Source organism: Xiphophorus couchianus, chromosome 15 (genome assembly GCF_001444195.1).
Source record: "Xiphophorus couchianus chromosome 15, X_couchianus-1.0, whole genome shotgun sequence".
Lineage (NCBI taxonomy): Eukaryota > Metazoa > Chordata > Actinopteri > Cyprinodontiformes > Poeciliidae > Xiphophorus > Xiphophorus couchianus.
Genome location: NC_040242.1, coordinates 19,586,733 through 19,614,301, shown reverse-complemented (window position 1 = coordinate 19,614,301; position 27,569 = coordinate 19,586,733). Strand labels below are relative to the sequence as shown.

Genomic DNA, 27,569 nt, shown 5'->3' with positions numbered 1-27,569 from the left:
TTTACAACACAAAAACATAAGCGACTCATTATGAAACAAGCTATAAACGTCCTTCTACCTTTCGTTCAAAAATTTTTTTAAATTTTGAATCAAAAATTTAACACAAACATTACATTTTGTCAAACGCCATCATCAAAAATACTCGGGCAAATAAACACCAGATACATTTATGAATTTTCCAATTATTAATGAAAGGCAACTCTAACCTGGAGTTTTTAGCCTTGATTTAAAGGAGCTCAGTGTTTGCAGTTTTCTGGAAATTTAGTTCATAAAGCATAAAACTTTAAGGCTTACTGGGATAGATGTTTATAAGTGGAAAAAGTTCCAAAGTTATTTCTTTTGTTCTCGGTTTTACATCACTATTACCTCTAAATTTTAAAAAGACGCGCTCACTTTTGAGAGCTACTTTAAGTAGCTTTATCCGTGTCTTTAATTTCAGCGGCCATCTTTTGAAACGCTTTTCTGCTAAGTCTAAAAACAAAAGGTGTTTTTTTTTTTGTTGTTTTTTTTTTGCCCGACGACCAAGGAATGTGTCTTTCATTTCTGCCCCTCCTATAAAGTAGCCGGCGCGTACGCATTTATAAGGAAGTCGTAATGGATAAATGTAACACAGCGACTGTTAATAGGGCTGCCATAAATGCTGCAATAAATTCCTGCATCTGCATTTTACGCTCGACTGTATTCCCAACACACAGCCTTTCCTGGCGGAATATTCCAGAGCAGCAAAGACAACCTTGCCCACTTTGAGCACCAAGCTCTTACTGCCAAATAGCTGAGTGCAAATATAGTGCATCTCATAGCGCTGTAAGCTGTACATCCTCTCTTGGCGTGCTGTGGTGGCGCAGCGGGTTAGCACGCCCCACATTTGGAGGCCTTAGACCCGCGGACGTTGCGGGTTCGACTCCCGGTCCCGACGACCTCTGCCGCATGTCCTCCTTCAAAAGATGGCGCCGGCTCAGCTGGCTGCCTGCAGACACAGCTCCTGTTGTGTGCTGTAACTGTGAAATAATTTCCCTGCTGGGATGAATAAAGTAAAAATTATTATTATTATTAATATAATCTCAGCATGGGTTCGGGTTTGTCTTCGAGACATCCTTTTTTTTCTTTATCTGTTTTTAGTCCACTTGTCAAATCAAAACGACACCGAGCTCTTGGCCTTTTTGCCTGGAATCGGCTCAGGGAAGTTGAGCTGGACTCTGGGGACCTGCTGGTATACCTGTGGACAGTCAGATCCTATCCAAACAATCGTATAGTCAGAAAGGAGAAAATCTGTTGAATACCAAACACCGGAGGAACAAGACCGGGTCGACGAAGCCACTGGAACACGGACTGGGAAGGATTTTTTGGAAAGATACGAGGAATAATCTGAGAGGAACAAGAGCACTAGAAAATTTTCTACCGGAGGATAAAGGGCTGTGACCTTTTGGATGTTGTCTGCAGAAGTTCAACTTAAATAATAAAAAAAGAACTTTAGTAAATCAATACAAGCCTGCTGAGAATACATCAGGAAAATTGACACGATCTTATACAGAGCAGTTTTTTAAGAGTTCCTGAAATTCACGGTGATGCATCTATAATGCATTTTAAAGAGAGTTTTGGATTTTTCTGATTAAAGTAAAGGAGTTCTCAAATATTTCAAATTATTACTCAACTTATGTTAATTATAAATCACTTTTTAAAATACGCACAAATTGCAATTTATATGGTCAATGGAAGTGCAGCTAAGGATAAGTTTGATAAAGTCATAAACTACGCCACAAAGGGCTACAACAATTTGCTGTTGAGGCTGGAAAATTATGAGTCTGTTTACCCAAATCCTGAAATCAAATATTAATGTCATCTAAAACGAATATATATACGAAGAGAAGATAGACGTACTGATGGTAGAAATGTCAATCTGCAAGTTTTAGTGCTTAGAAGATCAAACTTTTTGGTTTGAATTTGTCTCAATTAAATTCAAGATCCTGCACTTTCAAACCCAGACAGAGAAACTAAAATTAGCGAGACATCTGTTAGCCGGAGAAGGGAACCTGAATGTGAACTGCTTCTCTTCCTGCCAACACAGCTGGCGTCAATAAGGCCCGTTTGTTCCTCAGGAGCTCCCAAATCTGAACACGTACAACCATGCAAGTAAGAATCTGATGTCATCTGGAGAGAGGTAAGTCGGCGCAGCAGAAAAACCTGGGCTGGGCAAATAAATATTTGAAAAGCACCGTGGTTGATATTCGAACGTGTCAGTCAATTAGGGTTTCACCCAGACTACGTTTGGATCTCAGCCTGCCGAGGAGCTTCACGCAGGCTCTGGTGTAGTCAAAACACTGAAAGCAATTTTAGGTGATTTACAGTATAATTCTCGACTAATAGCTGGCTTAAACGCTAATCGTGCATTCTAATTCCTGGCTTAGCGTGCCTATGGATTAGAAGACCATGTAATGTACAGTTAATCCCACATACACTGCGCTGAAAATCCGCCTGAAAACGTTTCTCATCATCAAGAAAGTTTGCCTCTAATTACGTCTCTGGAGAGAGGCTCAGCTCCCTCTGGAGGTGAGTCGGTCCAGATCCCGGGTCGGCACGCTCACAGAATACAGAGCGGGCGCGTTTGATCAAAATCCAAAGTATTACAGTTCTGTTTTGATTCCGCTCCATGAATTCTCCGTTGCATTTTTATGCAGCTGGTAATATGATTTGAGTCAATTGAAGACAAGAATACTAATGTTGAAATGTGCACACAACTTGGAATGGTTCATTCTTTATCACATTACAACCACAGACTTCATCTGAAATTTCATTGGGATTTTTAAGGATAGAAAAAGGTTGTGCATTAGTGAAGTAGGGATAAAAGTAGTATCCAAAAATCCGAGGTGTGTTTGTACTGCAATAGTACTTTTTTTTTTTGCCGCATTCAGAAGTCATGAAATTAATAGAATGAGTTTAATGAGTACACTAGAGAACAAACTGTTTCATAAAGAAAAAGAAACAAAATTACCACCAAAATAAAAAGCCACAACTAGTTCTGTTTGTCCCGACCCACAAAGGGGACACAGCAAACCTTTGACCACAATATCTTCACCTACATAAAACCAAATTTGAACTTTTTGGCCCGTATGCAAAAGTACAACACCATATTGGTTCCATTGTGGTTAAAAAAATAGTACATTTCTATTAACAATCAAAGGAATCTAGAAATTAATCTCAGAAATTTGTTATAAAGAACTTGGAAATTTCAGAGTTTGAAAACTCAAATTTTCTGAGAATTATTTCCGTAATTCTAAGTTGCACAACTTCAAGGTCAATGGAAACGCAGCTCTTAACAAGACAGAATGTGACGAAGTTTAAAATATATGAGTACTTTTGTCAGGCACTACATACATTTCCTCTCATATCTTTAATACAAAGCTCTGACTATGAGACCGCAGAGTCCTTACAGTTCAGCTGATTCAGTCAAGTAAAAACGAAAATCAAATGGGACAAGTGTATCTTGTTTTTTATCAGGAAAAATGTGTTGAAGACAAAAGGGGATTGATACCACACACGCACACACACATCTAAAAGCTTTCAAAGAGACTCTAAAGTACGAGGCTGGATTTAGCCTCGTACTCCCCCAAATCTGCGGATCCTCCTCAGAGAACCCCGATTGTTCTCCCTTTTCTTTTTTTCTCTTCCAAATCATCTGCCTGTGGTCTCATTTCTGACTATCCCTCTATGATCAGATCTACACGCTAAGCCGTCCGTTTTCTTGCCTGTATTATCTATTGTGAAGTGAGAAGTTAAGAAAGTTCCCTGCGAAGCGGCACTTTGGCTCTTGTCGAGTTAAAAAGCTGTCATTGGACTCCCTTAGCTTCAGGACGCGATTGCTTTTGCATGCATGAATGAAGTAATGAGTTGTACAACCCAAATGCTTCACACATTCTGACAGAGTGACATCAAGGACAGCAGTTTATTTGGCGAATTAGGCCAGCGGTTCAGGAGTGAGAATATCTCAAACTCACATGGGTATGATATTCTCTTGCCATGTCACAATTTGCAGGTGCCCAGAAACTCTAGTAGTCTCTGCACACCGTGCACTTCTTGGTTGCCATGCATTTCCTCTAAGGTGTTGAAATATTACTTTTCCTACTGGGAAAATAAATCTTTCCCTTCAGGTGCGGTTTTAATGGGGCACCCATCCATTTGGAGATGGCATGCTTGAAAGTAGAAATGTTCAGGGGGAAAAGCCCAAAAACGTCACTTTGGTGATACATGGAACTGGGAAAGTTTTTTTATGTTGTGGGTAAGCTAGGGAATTATGCTTTTTGACAACGGTGGGATTTCATTTCATGGAGACTCCTTTGTGGCGTGGCATATACTTTTTCAGGTTGAGTTTTGCTTCAGACAGACATTTGTTTGCTTCAAATAAAGCAAACAGGCCAAGACTAATTTAATGTTGTTTTTTTCACAGCTTAATGTCTCACAAACTTGAGAAATAAACATAGATTTGGAAAAAATTTAAATCAACTTTTATTAAATCAAAATGTCATTTTAAGAGGTTAAATGTTAGTGTTGCAGTATTTTTATATGCAAGATAAACTCACACTGATTGATTTTGTTAGTAATTCCTATGCAATTCCGCTTGATTCTCATTTCTCTTGCGTGCTCCGTCTGGGGTTTCTCCCATTGAGCTCGATTTCCCCAGCAGAAATTCAACCTGGCAAATCAGGGAACAGGAGGAGGAGTTGTGAACGATGACATAGATTTTCTGCACTGTTTTGCTTGTAGTTGTAGTTTGGCAATGGGAGTGGAGGATGTGGACGAAACCACCAAGTCCATGTTGGCCACGCTTCCAAATACTGAGCAAATAAATTTGGGTTTTGTGCTCCAGAGAATGGGAATGTGTATTGGTCCTACATGTACCTGTTAACTCCAGAACACCCCGTTTTCACCCAGGGTGAGGCTGGAAAAAAGACCGTCATTATCCATAGTGAAACAAGTGGGATGAAAGGCTGTTCAGAGAGGAAGAAGCCGTTACTCTGAAAGCAACATACAGATTACAGTTTGCAAATACATTCAGAGACAATGGCCACTGGGTCTTCCAAATGGACAATGACTGAGTAAAGGGCCCAGCATAGTCGGGATTAAATTTCTAAATTGGCCTTTATTGTCACAGTGACAAAAATCACATCATTTTGTTCTCGGCCTCTTGTTGCCCATCCCTTCTTGTCACAACCCGTCTGGCAAACCTTTCGCTTCTTCTCTGTATGCGAAGCTATTGTGTGCTTAGTCAGAATTTGGTGGGTGTGTTTGTTTATGCCGTAAAGCACTCGGACCTCGGACACAATAGAAGATACGGTGGATATTCCCTGTTAATAACTAACAGCAACATCAGTTTGTGAGCTCTTCTAGTTAACAGAGTGTGACTGCTAACCTCTCCAGTACAAGAACTGTCATGCTGTGTGTTGGCATGTAAGACGAACGAGGTGATCTAATGAACAAGACTGTCAAAATGGGCGACAGTCATCCGAAAGTAGATGACATTCATCTCATTATCCATCTGCCGGATCTTTTGGACCAAACCACTGAACTCCCCTTGTTCGATTCTGCTCTGCCACATGATCGCGCATCGACTTCTGCCCAATCTTGCTGGGTCCTTGAGTCTACTCAAACCCCCAGTTGGTCGTGGCTGCTTTTATACCTGAAGCAATCACTACATCAGCATCTTGAAGACGACCGCTGACAAATACACCACAAAGTTAAAGGGGAGGTTTCCTCTCCACTGTTGCTACGTGCTAGCTCATCAATATGAAGGGATTTGTGCAAAGTCAATGACTCAATGCAATCAACAGCCCACTGTTGTTACAAGCTCATCCAGCGGGAGAGATTGTTGCACCCAATACAATCTGCTAACATTTTCAACCAATTCAAATAATAAACTAAACATGACTGCATTGTTTAATAACTAGAATCAATTGAAATGTATGTACTTGACTGGAAACTGTTTGTCTGACTGGGCTGAAAATGCCTTTGGAAGACATTTGGCACAATATAAGTGAAGTTAATAGAATTAATCCTAAATTGACTAACGTTTAGACTAACTTGATATCAAACCGTAGGTAGATTTCATAACTTCTGTAAATATGTGCTTTTGTATGAGTAAGAGATACAATACACCTCCTAAATAATTTAATTTGGCCAATCCTTGTATATCATCTGTCCAGTGTTCACTGATTTATATTCCCGTTGCTGCTTTAAAACCCAATGATGTCTTCAGTGCCCTGTCCCTCCCTTGTATTCCCAGAAGTCAATATTTGAGGGTCAGTGAAGAATATATTGACTTCATCACTAATGCATATGCATTTCCTGACATTTCATAGTGGCTCTGAATTGTCCCCGGACTGCCAGACCCCATCGTGAGTCGGATCTGTTTATCCTTCCTCTTGCTCCTCCTCACACTCATTTGTTACCATGTCTCTGATCCAGATTGAGAATAAGCACATGCAAATTGCCACATTAGATCAGTTACATCACAGAAAAAAATATTCCATTTGATTTTTATTATGTCAACTCTGGCCTTGATATAGCATGTATATGAAAAGGGACTCTATCAAAGATTCTCTTAGAGAGACGTTGCTCTTAATCTCCTTGCTTTGCCTCTTGTCTCTGAAGCCATTAATGGGTGGAACAGAATACCTTCTCCACAGGATATTGCTGCTTGTGGCACTAATCAGTTTAGAAATAATGGCTGTACGGCCTGAGTCTGTGGGTATGAGTGCGTGGGGGTAATTTCAGAGGATATGCCTGTTCAGCAGCCCCTGTCTCCTCTCCACATTCTGTTAACCTCCTTCTTTCCTCAAGTTGAAGATGGATCTGCACTTCAGTGTAGTAAAAAAAGGTGCACATGTCTAAATGTTCTTTCTCAAGTAGGACCGGCCTTTTTTGGACACTAACGTAAGATGTACATAATCCTGTTTTTTAGTCTATGGTGCCATTTTAAGATCTCACAATCCCTTTAATGTATTTACCTCCCACCAAATACTGCAGTTTTTAAGCAGAACCACTTTTGTTTAGTCCTCCTGTGAACTGATAGTCATTTATTTTGTTTTCATTTAATATATGTTGCCCTCCCCCCCCCCAAAAAAAAGAAAACATACACAACCCCAGCGCTCACTATATATGCACAAAAAGAGAAGAAAAATTAAGTTTACATGTCACAGTGTTTGGTCCAATGTAGGAAAGGGAAACCAAATATCTTTAAAGTCTTCAAGCTTTCCTTTTGTTATATAAGTCAGTTTTTTCCATTCCCAGTTTGATCCATTCATTTATCTTTGGTCTTTCTGTGTTCCTCCACTTCAGAGCAATCAAATGTTTAGCCTGCAAAAGGCAAAAACTCACAAGCTTCTTTCTCTTTGTTGGTCCTTTAAATCCATCTGGAAAAATGTGCAGTAGTTAACCCAAATTTACTGTCCATTGGCACATCCTGTTCAATCAAGCGAGACATGAACATGATAACCTCCTTCCAGAACGTTTGAAGCTCTATACATTGCCACGTACAATGGAAAAGAGCACACATTTAACACAAACATCAGGAATATTTTAATTGAAATGGTGAAGATTTACAGGAGTGATATACCATTATAATAGTCTAAACTTTGTGCTGGTAGTTTGCGTTTGTGCCAATAGACATGAGTTATTCCATTCATCCTCAGGGATGTCTGTTTGCAGATCAGTTTTCCATGCTTGTAAATATGAGAGACTTTTTTTCTTTCAAGGCTAAAAGTAGAATATTGTAAAATTTTGAAAGTAGGCCTCTACTCCGATGATGGTGAACGGCTACATCCTCTATGGTAGAAAGCGGAGGCTCAGCAGTAGATTTCAGTGAGGCAGTAACAAAGCTTCTAATCTGTAAATACTTAAAAAATGCTTTTGGGGCAGACTGTATTTGTTTACCAGTTGTTCAAAAGACAGCAAAACTCCTTCACTATAAAGGTCCCCTATTTTATTTAAGCCTTTATTCATTCATATTCTAAACCCTCTGTCTTCCTGGTTTGAATCTGTTATTTCCCCAAATAGGTGACAGACATGAGATCTTAATCTAAAACCGTATGGGAGTGGTGCCAAACTGATATTGTGTTTTTGAGAAAAGGATTTTTGGTGTTTTTCATTAGATATTTAAGTTCAGATGAGTAAAGATAGAATGTCAAAGGTAATGTTAATGAGTTCTCTATTTGTACCCAAGAGGGTATGTCACTGGTGGAAAAATAACAAGTAGCAGCACAAAGCTGCGCTGCACAATAGCACAGCTTAATGTTCGCCACTCTAAGCCCACCTCGATCATAGGGCAGATAAAGAAGAGAGAGGTGCCCCACCAGCCCTGTTTAGCCTGCTTTGATCAAACTCTAGTTTGTTTGTCTAAAAAGATTGATTCATTTGAGGAGGTGTGAATGTGCAATCAAACTCTGATGATGACCAAAACTGTAAAACTCTGGTCCGCCTAAATCCCAGGTCTCGGTTTGGTTGAAGTGCACACTAGCCCAGTTTGAATGCAAATGTGAACACCAAGCAGACCACGGACCGCTCCAAAAACAGGAAGCGGGACTGTAGCACAAGTCTAACATTAACGGGGGAACATGCTTTATGGTCTCTTGTCAAAGGCAAAAAACCCCTCCAAAATCTGACGCCACTCAATTTTTGTTAACATTTTGTGGAGAAGGAAGTTGCACTCAGTGTCTTCTTAAGACATTTTTGAGTCGTTTATTTCAATGGGTCTTGGTGCAGTGGACCATTGAACCAACCACAAGAACCAAGAACCACAAGAACCGACCTGTTCCCTCCCCCGGAGGGAACAGTTGCTCAAAGGGTTTGATTTATTTGACACAGTGCAAAAGAGAAAAGAACCATAGCAGCTGAAAATTTAACAAATGTTGCCATTTTGGTCCCCAATCGTATTGAGTATAAGATGTGGAAACACCCTAAGATATCAGTGTGACTCCTTGTCCCAAAATGATCTCCGTCCACCAGTTGGAGTTCTGTCTCTGTGGCAATCAATTGTATTGGAATGCAGGAGTTTCTTAAAGAGACAGAGGCCCAAATTCAATGTGCTAAGATATGACGTCATATTTGATATGTTCAGCACTTCTGTAACAACTTCAGTTGTTACAGACTTCAGTTCAACCGTACAGACTACGGTTGAATTGCTATAAAATGGATCTTGAAAGACAGTAAAGTTAAAAGACTTGCAATATAAAAAGAGTCAAAATGTGATCATTGGCCTGTGACTTTAAAAAGTGCGGTGCATAACAGAAGGCTCGTTGAAAAGGTGTCTTCGTGAAAGACTATTTTTCATTAAATATGTCAGAATAACTGTCATTTTAAGGTGTCGCTTATTGATTATTTTGAAGCCCATTTTGGCTCAGATCTATTTTTTAGCATCTCATGCACACATAAGAAACATTGGTTGAAATGCAGCTAATGTCTGCATTTTCCGCCTTATGGTCCCTTCTATTCAAGAAAGCCGTTTGATTAACTGAGGATGTAAAATGGTAATTTGCCAAGAAGGCACACAGTGAGGCTGTTTTACAGGGTTTTTTAGCCTGTAATTATCAAGTAAATAGATCTGGGCAATAACATCTCAGTGTCCCAGAATTTGTCCATTTACAACAAAACTACTGTTTACATAGTCATTAATCGTGGGAGTGAATATTCAAGAGATGTGTTTGTAGTGCACTTAGCAGTATAGCTGAAAGGTAAAATGAGGCCGTAAAGGGAAGATTTAAATGTTTCGCGAATAGAAGTTATTCAGGAATAGATGACCCACTGGGGACAAAACAGCTAGGCGTGCAACTTCATAGATTGAAAGAACTGACTGATATATTCATTTGAATATATCATATATATACGCGCTGTGGGGCCGGGGTCTTACGTTCGTTATGTCGCACTGGAATGTGTCTGTACATGTACAATAATATAAAATTCAATCAATGGTTACTGTAGATCAAGCATCTTGAAATGGTCCACGTTCCGGCAGATTTCCACAGAGCGGCGGCCTTGATGTTGAGACAATTTACTGTCACTCACAACACGTCCAGATCCTCCATCCTCTCACCCCACGGAAAATCTGCCCTTTTTGTTTACCCCCAGGCCTGAGTTATATCAACCAATCATTCGTCACAGGACGGAGTGTCCTGCCTTTCCCTTTCATCTCCCCCTCCAGTTTGGCCTTGAAGTTCCTGAATATGATGAACACACACACTCCAGGGACCAAACTCACAATGAACAGCCTCTTACTTTAATCCAGTCTACCTCAGAAGATGCAGAGCATAAACATTCACTTATGCATTTTTTGTTTGGCTTAGTATGCATGAAAGGCGAAAGGCGGGAGGCTTTGGTCGCCATCCTCCTAGAGTCAGGAACTAATCATTGGAGGATGATTGTTTCCGCTCACCTTTTCGGCAGCCCAACTTAAGAGTGCTGAATCAAGTGCCAATGCAAAATTCAGAGGAGATAATAGGATTTTTTTGGTTGTTGTTTCACTTAATCCCTTGTTTTTCTCTTTGCTCAAAACCAGAGGACAGTTTAGCTAATGTGCAACGCCCCCTAATGCGGACATAATGGGACGGCAGAGCTAATGTTGCCACGACGACGGTGGAAATGTCACAGTTGACACAGTCAGGCTTTAGCGGAACCGCAATTAGGCTAAACACAGGAGGACCACGCGCCGGAGGACGGACGTAAAGCCCGAGCCAGAGTGTGTGTATGTGTGAAACCAAACGACACGGTGACGGATTTGTGCCGAGACTATCTGCTGCTGCTCTAATGCAAATGCGGCGCACGGTCTTTTGTCAATCAGAGGCTGCGGACAAAAGATGACTCATCAATTTGCCACACCAAATTACCCCCTGCTTTCCTCTAACCTCTCTCTACCACTCATTCCACATTAACCTAAATTGTCTCTGCTTTGCGGTTCAACAATAGCTAAATGACGAGCGGCTCTTTGCCTCTTTTTCAGACTCATTTCACATTCAGCCATGGAAATTAAATCAGGACAGGGTTTTTTTTTTTTTCTTTATTCTGCACTGCTAATAAAAGTAGCAATTAGGTGGTGAAGATTAATATAGAAAGGCAGGGGAAAGAAAAGAGGGGCCTCCAGTTTAAAGAGCTGGCAGCAGGATTGTGGCTGTGATGGCATTCAGACTTGGCTGGCTGCTATGAGGGATGTCACCACAAGGGTGTGCTCTTTAACACGCTCTTCAGCGCGCACTCGGGCAGAGGCGGATGAGTAACACTGATTGATGTGCAAAGGTCTGGCGCTCTCTCAGCTGCTGCCGCTGGTAATTGCTTCCATCCTCCTCCCCGATGCTGAGAAGTCGGAGTCAGAGAACAAGATTCCGGCAGTATAGCGTCCCCAAACTCCTCCCGCAAAACCTTCACACACATGCTCCTTAGCCGTTTGGGCTGCAGCTACGGTGTTTGTGCCGAATCCTGAAAGGAAATGAAGAGCAAAGTCACTCAATGAGTGAATTCCCCATTTTATTGCCCCAGTTCTGGTGGGTTCCCCAGCCCTGGATCTGGAGGTTGTTTTGGATGTGAAGGTTTTTCAAGGCGGGTGTCAGACTTAATCTTTTTCAGCTCCAATCTTAATGAGTTCTTGTGTTCCTCGCTGATCGTAATGAGCCTGAGAGGGTCAGGAATCAAAGCTGGAGGAAAGCATGTTTGCCATAAATCTGTGAATAGAAATCCTTTCTGTCATTAAGGGGGTCGATTCAGGTTAGAAATCCGAATTCCTGCAAAATATGTTAAAAAGGTTTAAGCCAGAAGAAGGACTTTGTAGGGCCGTTTGCTTTTCTTGTCAGGTTTACCTTTTTGCTTCTCGTTATTAGCTCTTTTCTACAACAGCGCATAGTTGTATAGAAACAAAAGGAAGAGTACATTTCTGCCAAAAAACTCAAATATTTTGAGATTAATCTCAGAAAGTTTGTAGAAAAACAAGGGAATTTCTGAGTTTCAAATGTTGAACATTTTTGACTTGGAAATTTTCAAAATTTGAAAAGTCAAAAATGTTAAACTTTTGAAACCGAGATATTTTCTTGTCTTTTCTAGGAAATTTCTTAGATTCATTTCAAAATTTGAGTTTTGTCCTGGCACATTTTCCACTTTTCAAACTCAGAAATGTACATGTTTCTTTCTAAAAAAAATTCTGAGATTAAACATTTTTGAAATATTTCCAACAAATTTTTTTTACTTTTGGAGCTCAAAAAATTCCTTGTTTTCTTCTACAGTTTCGAGGGATTTTGGATGGAAATTTACTGTTTGTTTTCTTCTCTGTCTACAGTTGCTCTAATACGCCATCATCTGTAATCACTGTAAATGATGATCCAGGACCAGGGATTTACTTCAAATTGCTATCATTAAGGCAGGGACAAGTTGACACTGTCTTGACAAAATGTCTGATGGACACCAGGCAATTTCCCTACCCAGTTAAATCTAATCTTACCAAAACTGCAGTATTTTGAGATGACTTTTTTCCCCTTTACAGCACTGTGTTATAGCATACCAAAACACAGAGGGACGGATTTAGGGTTTAACTTCTTTAAAAGAGTCCAAGAACGACATCTTGCGGGGGATGTCAACACGCTTTTAAAGGGATAGTCCAAGATTTGTTCCATTATGGTCTGTTATAGATCCAGTTAACAGACCAGGAGGTATTGCTCTTTAGTTATACTTTAAATCAACATTATTTGGGCCTGGAGGCTGAAACTAGAGGCTAGTCAATGAGGTGCGAACACCAAATTTGACTCCACCCAAAAAAAACAAATCCACCAATCTCAAAGACGTCCTAATAGTTGTTGAAAATGATTTTTGATTCATCTTTGAACCAGAAATCCTGTTCACAGGGGAGGGTTATTTCACAACAAATGGAGATAGGAGGTGGGAAACCACCAATCAAGATATAGGAATAATTTACTCTCCAGACCTTGATGCCAATTGTCCAAGGAGTAGTCCTAACAAATTTGACCAGTAAAGTTTCACAATAATAATTTGTGGATTATTATTCATCAGTTTTTTTTTCTTCTTCTTTTTCTTAGTATAAGGCTGGTAAGTCTCGCTCTTCAAACATCAGCTTGGACAATGTTTGAAGTTTAGCTTTGTCTTATCAGGAAGTGTGTAATTACATTTCTGCCAATATCTCTGAGTCCCAGTAGTGTCCATAGAAAGTATCCCTTCCCTGTTGTTTTTCTAGGGAAATATTCATATGGCATAATGGAAACCCCGAGCCATGAATAATTAAGGGTGTAACCTCTAACCACTATGTAATCCTCTAATGCTAACCATGTATTTTGCATCAGACAAACTTTTACCACATATTTACCATGTAATTCAAAATCTATTTCTCACCCCAACCAATCCTGAGGGAGAATGATGTCAGCAGTAAAAAAAGGAAGCAGAAAAAATAATAATAATGTGGGACAGAGTTGGAACTTATGGTCTCCTTTATGGAGGTCTGACTGCTTCTCCCACCTGATTAACTGTGTCACATACTACCAGGACTTACACGAAAGACTTGATGCTAGACATCACAGGAAGTCCAGCGTTTATCTTGCGTTAGGTCCTAAGGACTGTCGTAAGTTTTTTTTTTGAAGTTTCACGGTGATTCCAGACCAATCTGGTCTGGAAACAAGTATGAAAAAAATGTTTCTTTAAGTATATGATGTTCCAAGTGTCTGATAAACTTCAATATATCATTTGGCCTCCAGCTAAACCAATGTCAACAGTCTTTCTTATTTCCACTCTCTGATTGGGATACAGCCAATCAGCTCCAAGAAAATGAATGACACTCCTGGATTGGCGGATTTGCTGACACCAGGCAATAGCATGCCAAGCAGTATTGCTCATAGTTATCTAAGATTCTCATTTTCTTTTGACTATTTTAGATGTGCTTCAGGAAAAAAACATCTGTGAACAAGTAATGAGTGGGGGTTCCACTTAGTCTGCACCACTCTGGGCTTAAAATTTAAGGAAAAATACAGTTATTTTTGTAAATGTATAAAAAGCACATGGTGTTTAAGTCATGGCAAAAACAGCAGAAAATGATGAAAAGAGGTACAACAATCATCGTATTTTAAAGTTGCTTAAGCTCATGTATATCAGTATATATGAATTAAATATATACTGGAAAAAAAATCTTGATAACTTTGAACCTGACATTTTTCAGGTAGGGATTCACTACATATTGACCCACAATACAACGTTTTCAAATAGCAAAGGCATACATTTGCAATTGCTTTCTACCAATTTCCACACTGCAGTGTGTTTGCATTCAGTCACTAAACAGCTGGAACTTTCCTCACCCTTGTCTGTATTTATCATTAGATATGATATGGATTTACTTTGACATGGAGGTTTTGATTGGCATTGCATTGTCGTTGGGTTTGTTGGTATAATCATTAACGGCTTTCATCCGGAGCATAACCACTGCCGGAGACCTAAAAGGAAAATTATAGCAGCAAAATACTCTGCCTTGCCAATCCACTTAACAAGTTACTGGCTAGATAAGACTCGTGCTGTGGTTGGGGCTGTTTGTGATTGAGGAACTGGAAGCAGGAGAACGCCTGGCATGGAAAACAGTTAGACACATAAAAAAAACAGGATTTTAGGAGTGGAAGAAAACTGCATGACATCAGAGTCTTTGTTTTGCGAAATGCAAACACTCTCCTGAAACTCACTTAGAGAAGTTGAGATTAGGGATTTTGTTGCCAGAGGATGTTTTGAATAAAGTTTGCTAATCATTTGAACCAAAACCTACTTACAGGGGCAACTAAGAAGTTTGAAAAGTTGGTGAGCATGTTCACATTGTTGGTTTATGGGAAATTTGCAAAACCTGGCCAGAATGACATACTTTACACCGATCGGCCACATAATGCAGCTTTTTGTGGCTGAGCAGCGTACAAAGGAAGGGGTCACTCAAAGCTGGAGGACGCCTTAAATCAACAGCTCACCAGTCACCTGGCACGCCGTTTTATTAACAGATGACGCTTTTACAGCCCCACATCTATCGTCGTTGCACTGGAGCAGGGTGCAGATATGAGTGCCCAGTGACTACATGTGCACTTCCAGAAAAAAGCAGCTTCAGTAGTCCACACAGACCCTACAGTCTGAAACAGAAGCAGAGGGACAGCAGCCAGTCAGACATGGGAGGGAGGAAGGACATCCAGCGTTTTTCTCTTTGGATGAAGGTTTAAGACAAACGTAGGGGCGTACAGCCAACAAATCCTAACACTGTACACCACCGACTTCAACATTGTCTGAGCCTGCCCAATAATGATACATCAAACTCCAAAAACATCTAAATGTCCCATTTTAAAGGGGAAGTATTATACATTTTCCAGGCATACTGTGCCATTTTATAGAACAGTCAAGTAACTATGTCTCCTTCAGTTGTTATAGAAAGGCTGTATGTATCAAATACGACATAAAATAAATTTGACTTCGCCATTTAACGCCTTGAAATTACCTGAGTGAAGTTGCCACCCACCCACCTTCTTCAAAATCTAACAAAATTGGTGCTGTAGAATAAAAATGTCAGTTTCTGCCGCTATCTCTTTAAAGATATTAATTATAAGGTTTTCAGAAGTCATCACCAAGATCTTCAAACCAAAAGCAGCACCAACAATTGACCTCTGATATTCATCAGAGGTCAATCACCCTCTGATTGACCTCTGAGGGTGGGTCAATCACCCACCCTCATCAGAGGTCAATTGATGAATTGACCTTCATCAGAGGTCAATTGGTTAGAGTTGGTCAGAGGTTATTCAGGTCTTGAAATTGGGACTCTGTCTCTTTAAGAAACTCCTGCTCTTTCTGAAACTCCACCTTCAGGAAGTCATCACAACATGGCTCCTCTGCTATCCTTTTAGCAACGTTTCTGCCAGTCAAGTTGTGCATAGTGGAGTTGCTAGATGCTAGTGGAAAAGGGTCAAAAGTCAACTGTTGTTAAGAACTAAGTCCTACAGGAAACGTCCTGGCTCCTCTCCTCTATGTAGAGAACAGATCATAGAGGAACCAGAACTCTGGATTATCTGAAGAAATTTTGCGAGGAGGAATGGTCCATAGTTTCTGCTCTCTATAAGCGCCGATGTTGGCAAATGTTAGAAAACAAGAAGCTGTCAATGAAAAGAGGTTAAATGTAGTATCGACAGTAGGTGTGGAACTATGGATTTTATGATGGGTATTTCTTCTACTCCAAGAAAAGGTAGGAGTTTTCTAAAGTTTTCAGTTTACACCCTCTATTTTTCAGGTTTTTACTGGTACAAGGATACCAGCAAATACAGAAACGTGAGTAAATAAAGACCCTTACAGCTACAACAGATGACATCTTAAATATGTACATACCTTTATAAACATTGTAAAATGTTGGAGAATAAAAAAGTGATTCATATGCCGAGAATTGTTACAGTTCATTGACCCGACTGCATTAGATGGGAAATAACTGCCTCGAGACGTTTCCAACAACCCTAACACCGAGAGTATGTAAAGGGTACATTATTTATCCGATGTTTTAAATATTTTCGCATCTGTCTCTGTGTGTATGACTAGCTATTGAAATGCAAATGTTCCCATTAAATCTGGTTGACTTCACAAACACACAAACACGAGTCTTTTATCTGCGAGAAATGGGGGGGGGACAAATCATGAAAATCAATAGCCGACTCTGGTAATGTCACTTTGCTCTCTGTTGTCAGCTGTAGCATTGTGAGCGTGGCCCTTAATGAGTGTCCTGTGGGTTTTTAGGCAGTTCATGTACACTCCAGACAGTTGTTAACACCACAACAATATTCTCTGAATACATTTAGTTGGTATTCAGTCTGTTGGTGAACACGAAGCTGCATGCTGGGAGTTATTCTCCAAAGTTGTTCTGTATATAGTTTAGCGGGGGAGAACAACAGTAAGTACTGGACAGCTGTGAAGTAAAAGGAAAACGACGATTCACAATTTAAACTGCATGCAGATTTTGTTGCTAAACCTTTTTTGGTAAATAAAACGGTCCAGCTATTCTCAGTCAATACTTTTGAACTTTATTTGAACTCTGGTTTGTTTGCCTAGAAAGTTGGGGAGGTGTGAACACGTAATCGAACTCTGATGCAGACCAAAGCAATCGAGCTCTGGTCTCGGTTCAGTTAAAGGTAACTCTAGTAGAATGCATATGTGAACACCAAGCAGACAGGATACCGCTCCGAAAGCATGACCACAGACCAGGGCATTCTGGGTAAAATACAAGTAAGCAAATGCAAGAGTCTGGTACTAATGGGAGAAATGGCTTGTGGACAAAAGAGAAATCCTACAACCACTAAAATCTGACACCACTTCATTTTTGATGAGCTTTGGTGAAAGAAAGTTGCACTCAGTCTCTTCTTTAGAGGTTTTCATGTCATTTCTGTCAGTGGTTCTTGATGCAGCGCCACCACAGGCGAGGAATGGAAAAGGTTTTCCAAAGACTTTGGTTTGTTTGACACAGTGCAGAGTGAAACACAACCAAATGTCACAATTTTGCTCTCCAATCAAATTGAGTCTACCGCACTATCAGGTTTCGAAACATCCTTAATGTATGTCCCAAAACTCCTGAACCATTAAAGCTAAAATATTTGGTTCTTCTTTTAAAAATAGTGCCAGGTCAGCCAGAGGTGATGTAGAGTCTCTAATTCAAGTCTTGTAGCCAGAGATTCTAATTTTTTATTAGATCTAGACTTATCACAGTTTCAGGTTGTTTTCTTGCAGTATTCCCCTGTATTTAGCTCCATCCGTTATTGTTTCCAGTGAGGTGAGTAAACCCAAAACAGGTCATCAGCCCATCACAGTGCAATACACATGACAAATAACCATGCATACAAGGACACTCATCAAATCCTAAGGGCAATTTAGAGAGACTAGTTAACCTAAAAGTTGTGTTTTTGGACTGTAGGAGGAAGTCAAAATACCCCGAAAGAATGCGAAGAACATGCAAACTCCATCCAGAAAGACTCCAGGCTGGTACTCAAACTCAGGACTTTTTGCTGCTAGGCAACAATGATACCAATTTTGTTACTGCGCCACCCAAAAGTTGTATTACCACCCTGGGTTATGTTTGTATAACCTTGATTCAAATGTCTCCTTACCTTTATTCCTGTGATTAAATTGCTAACCCTGATAAAGTTTATAATTCCTTAGCTTACTCTTCACGATCCAACGGAACCAGGTGCAAAAGGTTTATACACCCTGAGAAGTCAGCACTCACTGATTTAACAAGAATCTCCAGCCTGTAAAATGCTTTTTACAGCGTCCGAGTCTGCTTTAAGTTTTTATTCATGCTTTCTGACAATAAAGGGGGAAAAAGGCAGAAAGAGAGATGCTTTTGGTATCTTCAGAGATTTTTGGTGATGATGGGGGTCTTAGAGGAGCTGGCGGGACCCCGATTAAGCCCCGGGCTAAAGCCTCTGGATGTAGCCTATTGTGGATTTTCAGTTGATTTTAGGATCATTATCCAGCTGTTGAGCCAATCCTCTTTTCATCCTCAGCATATTTATGGACAGTGTGCAGTTCACTCGCCCAATTCGCAGCCATTCCTTTTGAACCCACTCTCCCCCAACGAGTGAAATGTTTCCCATGTCATCCCTTGCAACATAAGCCCATAGCTTGATTTATACACTGACATGCTTAGCAGGTGAAGATGGGGCGGCGGGGAGGTTTTCATGAAATTCAGTACCCGTCTACCTCCGAGTGTACATTTGTTCGTTGCAGCCGGATGGTTTTTCTTTTCTGTTTTGCGGTGAGGATGCAGGAAGGGGTTTCTTCTGATGACTTTCCCATGACTGTCATATTTGTACAGGTGTCACTGCGTATTAGAGCCGCACTGTTTCTCTCCAGAGTCTGGAACTCCTCCTGGAGGTCTTTTACAGCCGGCCAGGGACTTTGCTCTGGTTTCTATAATGCTTCATGCAGACTTCTCTGAAGGCATTCCTGCACTTATGGGCTACCTCCTCAGTTTACTGCCTACAGCCTCGTTATTACATTAGCAACTGAGGAAACACAGACTCCCCCTCCCAAAAAAAAAACATGCTTTCTATCTTCATAAGCCTTTCTCTTCCTTTGTGGAGTTCAGTAATGTTGATTTTCACTACGCTTCAGATCCCTAAAGACACATTTTCTATTTTCTCTTCTTTTTTGTCTATTGCCCATGTGCTGAAAGCAAACAAAAGTCTGGTAGTTTTGTTTAAAGTGTTCAAAGTTTAAAGTTCATATGCTTCTTCTAGAACATTCTGCTGTTTAATAAGGAATTTTTGAGCTTGGTCTTTCATTTTTATACTTTTTGGCAACCAAAAGTAGTAGGTAGAAATCCTCAATCTGCTAATTACAGAATACATATGACACAGACACCATCCTTTGGTTTAGATCAGACATTAAATGTTCTTACCAATGGCTAACTGTGGTAGGAAGTTTTCCATTGGTAAGCTAACTTTATACCAATTGGTAGGAAGTTAGCTAAGTTAGCTGTGAAGTCTGCTTTGAAACCGATCTTCTACGATGCACATTTTGAAGTATTATTACTTTAAAGTTTTTATGCTCGCTTGAGGCGGCTTTTGGCTTTTCCAAAAGAGTTAATACGCCAAAGGGAAAAAGGAAACACCTCTGCCAAATAAATTCTGACATAGTGAACATTTCACTGCTGTTTCCAGTGTTGGCAAACATTAATATTGCTTTTGCATCGCCAGTGCTAGTTGATGTTCAAACAGATGGTAATGCATTCCTGTAAACCTCTCTCCATTTTTGAGATGTGTGTTTTATGCCAGTAGCAACCTCTACTTAATGTTTATTACAGCCATACGTAACATCAACATTGGATGAAATAAATTAAACATACCTCATTTGTATTTTCTTCCTTTTCTTTATTTTGCGCAGTTTTAGAAATTTGCTCAAAATGCGCACAACAATTAGATGGAAACATAACTATTGTTTTAGACATAACAACCTCATTTCAATTGATTTGTTTTGAAATGTATATGATAAACCACCATGTAGTAGCCTTTTATTGTGTACGAAAGGTGGAAGAAAAATTGGACTAAATTAGGTTTTGATTTTCTTAACAAATAGAAATTGGAACAGTGTTGTGTGCAATTTATTCAAGCTACATAAGGTAACATGTTGAACGACTTGGAGTCATATTTGTACATCTAAAGCTGAAATCTGAGCCCATCACAAGCTACTGGTTGACAAAATAGGTACAAAAAAACCCAGAGAACCGAACACACAGACCTGCGGAGCACCTGGATTGATTAAGTGAAACACAAAATGCCATTGAAAAGAAATTACAGAGGGCTTGCAATTATTTACATTTTATGAACTCCACATTTTAAGGGAATTGCGGACTTGTTAAACTGATGTGATGATCGATTTTAAACTGTAATTTATAACTATCCAAATGCGTCGGGTTGAAAGAAGCTTCGGGCTGTTAGATATGCTTCCATCTTGTCTATTTTTCTTCTCCCCCGCACCGCCCTCCGCTCCACTCTGACTCTAAACTGTGTTCCTGGGTAACAACATAATCCTGTAACGTGATCACAGGCAGCTCATTTCTAATTACAACAGGGGGTTCTGCTTTGAGCCATGACATCATCTCTCTTCAAAGTGAAGGACCGAAGCCGGGTCTCCCCAAAATAGCAAAACAATAATCCTCAGAAAGGATTAGATGACACAGAAGCGGCAATCGGGGGGTGATCAAGTGAATGTCATCAACGGCTCACCGCCTGAGACGCTGCGCCGGATAGTTAAAAAAAAAAAAAAAGGAAAAGAAATTATTTTCAACCCAGACGCCGAGAGGAAACTTGGCCTTGTGGAAAGCTATGCGACGGGAAGCAGTCGATCACAGACCTTTCTTTGATCCTCCGTCTCTTCTTTTCTTCTTTCCTCCAAATAAACAACGACGGTAGGGTAATGAGGCCCCTGGGTGTTCTGAGGACATGAGATGAGAGGGGGACCTGGCCACACAGAACACATAAAATAAGAAGACACGAGGAAAAGTGAGGGCCCAGTCCCCTCATTAGGGAACTATGAACGATGGTGGCAACTATTCATTTCCTCTAACGACTGACCGCCCTGCACACGTACTCACCCCCCCCCCCCCCCCCCCCCCCCACACACACACACACACACACACACACACACACTCACACACCCACCCAGTAACTCATAAAAACAGTCACACGTATGGCGTGAGCCTAGTGATCCCTTACAAACATGTCAAACCACAGAGGACACATTGAAGCACAGTAGGATGCTAGTAAAGATCATGATTCTTTTTTAATGGTTGGCAGCTACAGCGAGGCGCACACACACAAAGAAAGAGAAAAGGAAGAAGAAGAAGGCAAGCAGTGCCTGGGGGCGCACGCTGTCCCAGAGTATTCTTTGTACGCTCTATTCAAAGGAGAGGAATGAAAGAGCGTCAAATAACTTTACAGATGGTAAAAATCCTGCACCCAAAACAAATCATTTTAAACTCACAGTCTGAAGATGAGAGAAAAAAGTGCAAGTGTGGTTTCAATTAATAAATCCCAGAAATGTAAACGTTTTGGCAGGGAAGAGATGGTACGAGCTAGTTTTGTTTTTCTTTTCTTTTTTCTAATGACATGTCAAGAGCGATGAAGACAGCTCAAAATACTGAGAAACTATTTTATCTTTTTAGGATAACTTGTTCGCATGCAGTTTCATACTGTAACTTAATTTCGAGTTTCCTGATTTTCACATCCATTGATTTGGTGAAATCAGTGGGTTTGTCCAAATTCAGAGGCTGCTTCTTCTGAAGGACCTGGCAACCGTAATGGTGCTTAAAACAAGCTTAAAATCTTTTTTAGTATTTTTTTCAATTTCTTATATAATGGTTTTTAATTAAGGAAATTAATATGTTAAGGAGAGGTAAGGAGAAATATTACCTAATTCCAGGCAGTAAAAAAAAAAAAAACAACTTCCCTTTTTACAGAGTGTGTAAACAGTTGGTTTCAGCTGAATGGAGACAAGTGTGTGTTTATGTCTTGTAAACACTGCTGGAAATAAGGGCTCTATTCGAAGGCAGCGACTCTCCACACAAACGATCACCTTGCAGAGTCCAGAGTCATCCATCAAACTGAAACCGGTTCGCTCGGATCACGCGGCCGGAAACAGATGCTCTCCGGTCTTGTTTGCCTACAGTCTCGCATGGACGCCTAAAAACACTTCTGCAAACACCCAGACACGCCCCTGCGCCCCACACACTGTTTGAACAGACAGGATTAGCCCCAGCAAACAGGACCGCGCATCCATCAAGAGGCAGTTCCCGTTTCCGGGGGAGGTCGGTGCGAGCGACGCCATTTCACCCGTCTTTAATCCCCACCTGCTCTTCTCAGGCTCCTCCATCTTTGTTATTTTTGTTCCCCTCACCCTTCCTCTCCAAACGTCGCCTACCCCCTACCCCACTGCCCCCAATTCAATCATCGATCTTCTTTTACCTCAATCCACCTCTCAGTTCCCGTTCTTTTCCATATTGATCCACTCCTCTTACCCTCAGGAAGGCAAACACTCCACAGGTTGGACTCCCCCTCTCCTCCCCAGAGACGGTGGGTTTGCTCAGGGATTAGGTTGGGCTTTGTGCCACCGAGGAAGGAAGGAACTAATCAGACTCTTATTTGTCGTTGCATTCTGTATCTTATTGTGAGAAGGGAACCTGACCCACATACTCGCTGATGTACACACGGTAAGCGGGCCGAGCTGGGTTGCCAGGTCTGCCAGACAGCTTCCAGCACAAAAACTATGTAAAAACCCACCCAACTCCAGAAAAACCAGCCCAAATCTCAACCTCTAATAAAATTCATGTTAATGGTGCCAGATATAGTCATTAGCTGCTCATCATCTATCAATCATCAGAGGAGACGGCGGCGTTTTATTCAGGCGTTGGAGCAACAAGCCCCGCCTACTTGGGAGCGGCCACGCTCCCTAATTGGTAAGAATTACTGAAGATACTATTTTGTAACTCTCTTTACAGAAGAGTTATGGATTCAACATTTTACATGAACTGTGTGATGATGTGAGAGCTCTGGTGGAGCCAGCTGCCCATTGTCTGAAAAACAAAAACAAACCATCATCCTCTACCACTGCCTGTAGTCTTCTTTGTTGTTTCTGCCAGTAGTAATCACATGAGTCCTGTGATGTGCCACTACATCTAATTTGAAAAACTGCCTCATCTTGGTGCAAAAACCTTTTTTGAAATTTTTGTAATTCCAATTTGGGCAGTTTTATGGTTTCTGCCACACATTTGCAACTATTTTTAAAGAGTCTTCTACGAAACCCTTCCAAAACCCTGCCAAATGTTGCAAGAAAGCAGCCCAAATCATAATAACCCACTCAAAACTGTCTTTTTACAGCCAAACGTGCTCAAAAGCAACCCAACTGGGGGGAAACCAGCCTAACCTGGCAACACTGGGGCCGAGCTGAATGAGAGCTGAGAAATAGCTGCTTCACATTCCCCCGCGCCCCCTGAATCCTCCGCGTGCGAAGCTGAAGGTGTGCAGCGTGGGCGTGCGTTCACCGCTCGGCCCTTTCGCAGTTCTCCCGCGCATGCCTGCGAGTGTTCAACGCCGCCCCACTGCTCTGTTTCTGCCTTTATTCCCAGGGCAGTTCTGTTTTTCTTTTTGAATTGCTGGCTGATGTATTGGATATGGATCTTTGTTTTTCCTCATCAGCAGCGGCTCTGATTTGACAAATTCTGTTTTCCCTGCTGTCGGCGGGGTCGCCACGACGACGGCAGGCAGCTGCGCAAGGTGGTGCGTGTGCGTGTGAGCGTCTGTTTGCTCTGCGGCCGCAGTGTTTCCAGGCATTAACGCAGTGTTATGTGCCGCACTGCACACATTCTCTACTTTAGCTGATCAACAGGCTGATTTGTCATAACCCTCTTAGTTTTGTCTCTGGGAAAACTAAATGAGTTGTGACAGGACTCAAATTTTCTGCTGCTCTTGTTTTGTTTGACTCATTATCTAACCGAAACTCCAAGCAACAGTTCAATTTAAAAATGCTTCATTTATCCAAAATTAAATGTTGATGAACTAATATAATTTAAGAATCTTTATTCATGTTTGAGAAATCCTTTAATCTCCCTCGGCAACCGTTCAGCTATGCAAAAAAACGCCAGGGTGGACCTAGCTCCGCCTTCGAGGACGAAGCTCCTCCTCCGAGTCGCAGTTTCCAAGCTTCCGAAGTTTAGCCTCACAGAGCAGCTCCTTCAGACTAGCCAGGAGCAATTAGCAAACACCCACTGAGCTAATTAGACGAGCCACTTCTCATTGCATCGCTGGTAAAAACATTTAACAGGTTAATAGAGAAGCCACGTTGTGATGACTTCCTGATGTCAGAGGAGCTTCGTAAAGAGACAGAGGCTCAATTTCAAGGCGCTAAATAAAGTAAAATTTCATTTGTCATTTTTGACAGAAGCATTGTTTATAACATGTTAACTTGATTGTGTTATAAAATACATCTCATTGCCCCTTTACATGTTATATTGAATCAGCATTTTCTTACGTTAAAATCATTCTACATAATTAGCTTAAAATTTAGGCAGCAGAGTGAAAATTTTCAGTGTTTTCACATGATCATGTTGTCATGGGAACACCATTACATAACAATGTTCTCATGACATCTTCATCAGACCTGATGAAAACCACAAAGTTTGCATCTGATTCCAGCGTCGGCTTGTTTTTCCAGAGAATGTAATTTTTCTTAAGCCAACTTTAAGTGATTTGTCTTTCCATTAGGTGTCTGCACATTTTACTTGGACTATGCCAAATTATGACTACGGTGAACTAGAGCTGCCAACATAAAATATCGGTTTTCTCCTATTTGGAGAGCAACGACCACATAGACAGGCAGCAGATGTTTGTGTCACACATCATAAGTAAGAAGAAGCATTATAACTGAGTCTCATTTGACCAGTCTTTGTGACAAGGTATTAAGCAGGTGTGTCTGAATTTGGCTGTAATATTCATAATCAATAAACTATCTGTTTTTTCAATAATTATCAACTTACAACCAAAATTGGGACTAAAAATTGCCCAAATGTATTCAGAACTTCAAGAAGTGAGACCTAAGTTTCCCACAAGTGAAGACAAAAAAACCCGACAGAAAACACCCTGGATTGTTGGGAGTAATTCGTGTGTATTTTTTAAACCAACTTGAAATGGAACAGGAAAAGCTCTTCTGAGTTATTAATCATATTTTCTCTGATTCTTCCCACAGCCTTTTGTGCACATCTGGAGTCCAGGTGAGGAATGAAAGGAGCCAACTTTAAAATGTTTAAACCTTCAGCAGCACAGTTTGGGAATAACATAAAAAATAAAGAAGAAATGGAAAGTAAACTATTGGGGGTGCTTGACGGGGAGAGGTGATGACGGACGCGGTTATGTTTCATCTTTTTTCATATCGAGCAACTGCTGCCAAATACAGCAATCCCAGAACTGTACAATATCTCCTCTTGATGAATGATTAGTTTTTACAACTTTAATTTTTACAGGATGGTGGATTACTGGAAATCGGACTTGGAACCAGTAGCGTTGGACACAGAAAACTTGTTTTCACCTGATCTTGATCATCCAATCAGGTGTGCTCAAAGATATTGTAAAAATACGGACATTCACTGGACTTTTCCATGTTTTATAGCCATAAACGTCAATATAATTTCTTGCGACTTTATATGAAGTGGATGAAAAAATCCTAAATAAAATCCAGTGAAACCAGCTGCTTTCACCACTCCTTTTATTAGTAGATTAATCAGAGAAAGTCAATATTATGTTGATAGGACAACTGTTAGTTGTTCATGCCATACATCTGGAAGAATGGCAAGAAGTATGCAACAGTTAAATTTAGACAATTTCTGTTTCTAGGGTTTTTTTTATACCTGATAATCCAGGAGACTCAGTTAGTTTGGGGACCAAAGTTGAAATGTTTGTTACATTTTTAGCTAGCATAGTTCTCAAACGAACCGAACGCTTTGAAAAACCTGTTCCCCTCCCTGCCTGTGGGGGCGCTGCATCAAAAACTACTGAAGGAAATGACACAAAAATGTTTGAGGAAGAAACAACTTTCTTCTTCAGGAAGTGTAAACAAAAATGGCATCATATTTTAGCAATTGTAGGATTACATTTTTGTCATTGTGAAGAGATACAATGACAAACTTCCACTGGTGTTTGTCTTGCGCATTTGTTTCGGTTGTATTTACCCAGAATGCCCTGCGTTATAGTTAACTTCATGCGTTTGGAGCGGTGTCCGGTCCACTTCCCGTTCACATATGCATTCAAACTGCACCAGAGTTCAATTCAACCAAACCGAGTCCTAGGTTTGTAGGCAAACCAAAGTCCATTATTTTGGTCCACTGGTGCATCCACATGTCCCTAAATGCACCGGACTTTCTAGGCAAACGAACCAGAGTTTGATTAAAGTGGACTAAACAGGACTGGTGTGAATGCACCCTAAATGTGGAAATTGTCGTGGAAAAAATACTATTTCCAAGCACTGTTCAGGTAAAATCACTCAATCAGGTTTATTCATATATTGTGCACAATACAGAGAGCTTGTAGGACAATCAGTAATGAAGCAGGTCTGGATGAGAAGCTCTGTCATGCAGAGACAACATATGAGTTTTATACCAAGGATAAAGAATTAACAACAAAGGGACGAGACAGCCTGGTTCTGATGCAGCTGTAGAAAACAACTTCCAACCTTCTACATGTAGAACCAAATAGTTCTTTTGGTGAGAGTTCACAAGCATTTCATATAACATGACTAGCAGATGTGACCTTATTGTAATTTTTCCATCACAAAAGCAAAGTGAATTTCTACAAATTGACTGAAGGGGGAAAACGTATTTCTCACTTTTCAGATTTTTATTGTACACGTTATACATAGTTGCATGTGCATGCAGTAAACTAAGATGTATTGTTGTTTTTTTGTCCCCCGCTCCCCTTCAAAATCTTAATGGGATTCAAACCAAGCAAAACAAACTTTCCAGTTACTTTATCTTAAACTTTGGATCTAAAATCCTGCAACAAGTGACAATGTACCTTGATATTTATTATACAGAATTTGTGTTTCTTAATGACCCTTTACAGATCACTACAATAAAAAACAATTCAAGTGTCACAAATAAAAGTTTCATACCACCACCTTCCTAAAACAGTATCAGTCATTTTTTGACAAAAGGGATTTTGTCAAAAAATCACCACCTTTTCTTTCCAAAACATGTTTTAGACAAAAAAATAAATAAATCAAAAATCACATTTGGCAAAAAATGACGTACGCCAATATTTGCTTTTCTTGTTAATCACCACGATGGATTCTCACTTTACCTTCAAGCCGCTCCTGTTGTACCATGAAAAGTAGTTTGGGAGACATTTGGTCAAACACGCGGCTCCCATCCCATACTTCTCCCCAACAGCGACGTGCTCAGACTGGAGAGAGCAACTTTGTCACCAGCTGGCTCCTTCTCCAGCACGCTCCCACTATTTCTCATGAAGGGGATTTTTTTGTGTGCGTGGGTGTGTGTGTGTGTGTGT

The 27,569-nt window shown here is 40.6% G+C and overlaps 1 long non-coding RNA gene across 1 annotated transcript; it reads right to left on the bottom strand.

Moving 5' to 3' along the window:
- Positions 1-11,012: 11,012 nt before the first annotated feature.
- On the bottom strand, positions 11,013-27,470 carry LOC114158845 (uncharacterized). The gene is made up of 2 exons (XR_003598482.1): positions 27,363-27,470; positions 11,013-11,454 (listed from the first exon to the last, which is right to left on the bottom strand). It is a non-coding gene; the product is annotated as an uncharacterized LOC114158845 (long non-coding RNA).
- Positions 27,471-27,569: the final 99 nt, after the last annotated feature.